General features: G+C 39.2%; 1 pseudogene; it reads left to right on the top strand.

Moving 5' to 3' along the window:
* The first annotated feature begins 1,478 nt into the window (after positions 1 to 1,478).
* Positions 1,479 to 2,377, top strand: LOC139008042 (ADP/ATP translocase 2 pseudogene; annotated as a pseudogene).
* Positions 2,378 to 3,952: the final 1,575 nt, after the last annotated feature.

The raw sequence follows: 3,952 nt of genomic DNA, 5'->3' as shown, positions 1-3,952 counted from the left end.
ATGGATGTCCAGTTTCTCGAGCACCGTTTGTTGAAAAGGCCTCATTCTGCTCCCCCACCACCACTAAGTTGCTTTTGAAACTCAGAAGTCAGTCAAAAGTCAGTCAAATATGTTTGTATCTATTTCTAAGTACTGTGTTCTGTTCCATTGATCTATAAAAGGAGAATCTTAAAAATTTTTTTTAGACTTAAAAAGTCTGCTCAGTTTTATTGTTTATTTGGAGACTTTTGAATAAGCATACTCTGCAGTTTTAGTTTCTCATGTATACTAATTGCAACATGAGTTTGGAAAATAAAGGCACATGTACATACTTCTCTCTGTACATACATATAAATATGTATATATTCAGGTATTTGATAGACATATATTATGATATGCATATATTTTTAAAAAGTTATTTTACATAGAGTAAGAACTCACCATATCACAAGTAATTATTTCAGTTTATGACTTGACATAGTAGAAATAAACTTCCCTACATTATTCTTAAAGTAACAAAATCCAAGTTAGATGTGGTAAATTTGCTGTTACTATTTCCTTTTTTTTTTACTGTCCTAATATTAATAATTAGCAATTGGGGCATAATAGTTTTCTTAATTATATAATTATACATATGTAAAACAAGCTGAGCACCTATTAATCACATTTTATGTCAGAGCAATAAAATTTTTCTTTCTTTTTACAAAATCAAGTTGAAATTTGCAATCTGATAGCAAGTTGACTATGAGCAGTGGAGAATAAGGCTCATATTTTGTGCTGAAAATCATAAGAATATTTATAATCATACAATATAAGGACCTAGATACACACAAATGCACACATTTCTTTAAAAAATGAAATAATCATGCTACCAACATTTTTGAAGTCTGCAAAGAACTTGGGAACAATCAATATTGTCCTCTGAGAACCAAATTAGTGAAATTCATACTTACTGTGTAGAGATTATCTCACTGCACAATTTGTTAAATGACAGAATATTTTCAAAGTCAAAGAATGCTTACTAAATTTTTAACTAAATGTTAAAGACAAATATAACCAATTCAATGTCATTAACAAGGTCTAAGAATGAGTTATCAACGTGAGATTCCAAAGAGAGAGTGAAACTTATCAGCATGTCTCTGGAATTTCCAATAGCACAAACATCCTGATGTGAGTGTGTGTATGTGTGTGTGTCTGTGCACATGCACGGGGAGGGGGGAAATGAATGCATTAAATATTTATATTATTTATAGGTCGAGAACACTGGACATTCCATTTTCTAATGTTCCAATATCATGCTCATGAACTCCCTTCCAATTTCTGTTGGTTTTCCCTACAGCATATCCATCAGAAGAAAATGTACCCACTGGCTTACACAAAATTGGCAGTTTATTGACCATTCAATTCCCCTTTAATTAATAACCTGGCCTTCTGGCTAGGGCCCTGGAGTTCAGCCGGTTACAGTCCCAGGCCTGCAGTCACCCTCTTCTTCTTTCAACATGACAGATGCCACTGTGTCCTTTGCCAAGGACTTCCTGGCAGGTGAAGTGGCCGCAGCCATCTCCAAGACAGCAGTAGCACCCATTGAGCAGGTCAAGCTGCTGCTGTAGGTGCAGCATGCCAGCAAGCAAATCACTGCAGATAAGCAATACAAGGGCATTATAGACTGTGTGGTTCGTATCCCCAAGGAGCAGGGAGTCCTGTCCTTCTGGCATGGTAACCTGGCCAATATCATCAGATACTTCCCCACCCAGACTCTCAACTTTGCCTTCAAAGATAAATACAAGCAGATCTTCCTGGGTGGTGTGAACAAAAGAGCCCAGTTTTGGCGATACTTTGCAGGGAATCTGGCATCAGGTGGTGCCACTGGGGCCACCTCCTTGTGTTTTGTGTGTCCTCTTGATTTTGCCTGTACCTGTCTAGCAGTTGATGTGGGCAAAGCCAGAGTTGAAAGGGAATTCAAAGGCCTTGGTGACTGCCTGGTTAAGATCTACAAATCTGATGGGATTAGAAACCTATACCAAGGTTTTAATGTGTTGGTACAGGATATTGTCATCTATCGAACTGCCTACTTTGGTGTCTATGACACTGCAAAGGGAATGCTTCCAGATCCCAAGAATACTCACGTCTTCATCAGCTGGATGATCGCACAGTCCATCACAGTGGTGGCTGGGTTGACTTCCTATTCATTTGACACTGTTTGTCGCCGCGTGATGATGCACTCAGGGCGCAAAGGAACTGTTATCATGTACACAGGCACACTCAACTGTTGGAGGAAGATTGCTGGTGATGAAGGAGGCAAAGCTTTTTTCAAGGGTGCATGGTCCAATGTTCTCAGAGGCATAGGTGGTGCTTTTGTGCTTGTCTTGTATGATGAAATCAAGAAGTTCACATAAATTATGTCCTAGTCCTCCCTCCCCCAGCCTCCGTGAACAGGCATGTTGTATTATGTAACATATCTTGAGCATTCTTGACAGACTTTTGGTTGTCTGTTTATCAGTGGCAACTATTTACTGGTTGAAAATGGGAAGCAATAATATTCATCTGACCAGTTTTCTCTTAAAGCCATTTCCATGATGATGATGATGATGATGATGATGGGACTCAATTATATTTTTCATTTCAGTCACTCCTGATAAACAACAGATTTGAAGAAATAAAAAATATCTGAAATGTAAATAAATAAAAAAATAAATAAATAAATAAAAATAACCTGGCCTTCTGGTCTGCAAATCAGTTCTTTTTTAATGCTACATAGTTGTTAGTGTGAACCAGTGTCCTTCAACCCTAAGTAAACTCACAAAAATTGCTTTCTGTATCTGCAAAGCTGTGGTAAATGTTTTCCTCCATGTCCCGCGTGGTTCAGGGTTCAGGATCTGGGAGAGGAGCCGCACACAAATGGAAGAGAAAAGACAAGAGATAATTTGGAAATATTGGGAGGCCAGGCAGGTAAGTTCAACTCAAGAGGAAGGACTTCCACTGGTGCTCAGGCTGCGCCAACCTTTTATTGGTTTGGGATACACCCATAGCCCTTAGGCAGGCAATTTCCAGTAACAGGCAGACTAGCCCATCAGCAAGGATTTACATAATAATAAATGGGGAAGTTGCTTCAGCTACCATTGTCTGGACTAACAATGGGTGCACACCCTGACCTTTGCAAGGGCTTCAAGGATCACCAGCCTTCTGGGTTCCTTGTCCACACCTCTCTGCTAGTGAAGACAATAGGTGGTTTCCCACACAAAGCTGAGGATCAGACACCCTGGGTTCTGACTACACCCCAAAGTGGCCATCCTGGGATACCTGCCCTGACATTAGTTCATCTCTGTCCCCTAGTTACCATCTAATTTTATGCCCTCGGTCACCATCACAGGATGTATAATGAGAGTGAAGAAAAGAATGAAAGGCTGTAGAAAGGGGCTCAAACCCTTTAGTCACCACCAATGGATGTTTAGAATTATGGACTTATATAACTGAATTCTATATGCTGTTGACTAGTCAGCTTAACCTGGCTTATTTATCCACTGTCTTGAAAAATTACTTGTCACAAGAAAAACTGGCAGAATCTTCTAGACTTCTTGATCCATTTCATTTTGCACTGAGTGAATTGAATTTGCTACTCGAAACATTTGCATTGACTACTGCTAAGGAACTGTGTCTTCTATAGGTTCCCAACTATCCCACCTTCATTGCCAAGTGCTTCTTTACTAAAGTTTTGCTTTAACAAAATACAATTATTACAGTTTTCCTTATTCCTACTTGTAAGCCGACATAGCAGCTACTTTTCTTGTGCAATTCTTTTGTTACAGTGAAGTCCGTGACTCTGCTGTTCAAAGCATGGCCCAGACATTGTTCGCACCCATGATGCCTGTGTTGTCACTCACCCATGAAATAAGTAGAGAGAGAGGGTAAGCATTTGGGACATTGTATAGCAATTTAACATTACCATGGTATCCATGAGCATGGTTTTGTATTT

This window comes from Myotis yumanensis, unplaced genomic scaffold (assembly GCF_028538775.1).
Source record: "Myotis yumanensis isolate MYYU_CA2020_CCGP unplaced genomic scaffold, mMyoYum1.0.hap1 SCAF_4, whole genome shotgun sequence".
NCBI lineage: Eukaryota > Metazoa > Chordata > Mammalia > Chiroptera > Vespertilionidae > Myotis > Myotis yumanensis.
Note: the sequence above shows the minus strand (reverse complement) of the source record. Positions and strands in the feature narration are given on the sequence as shown.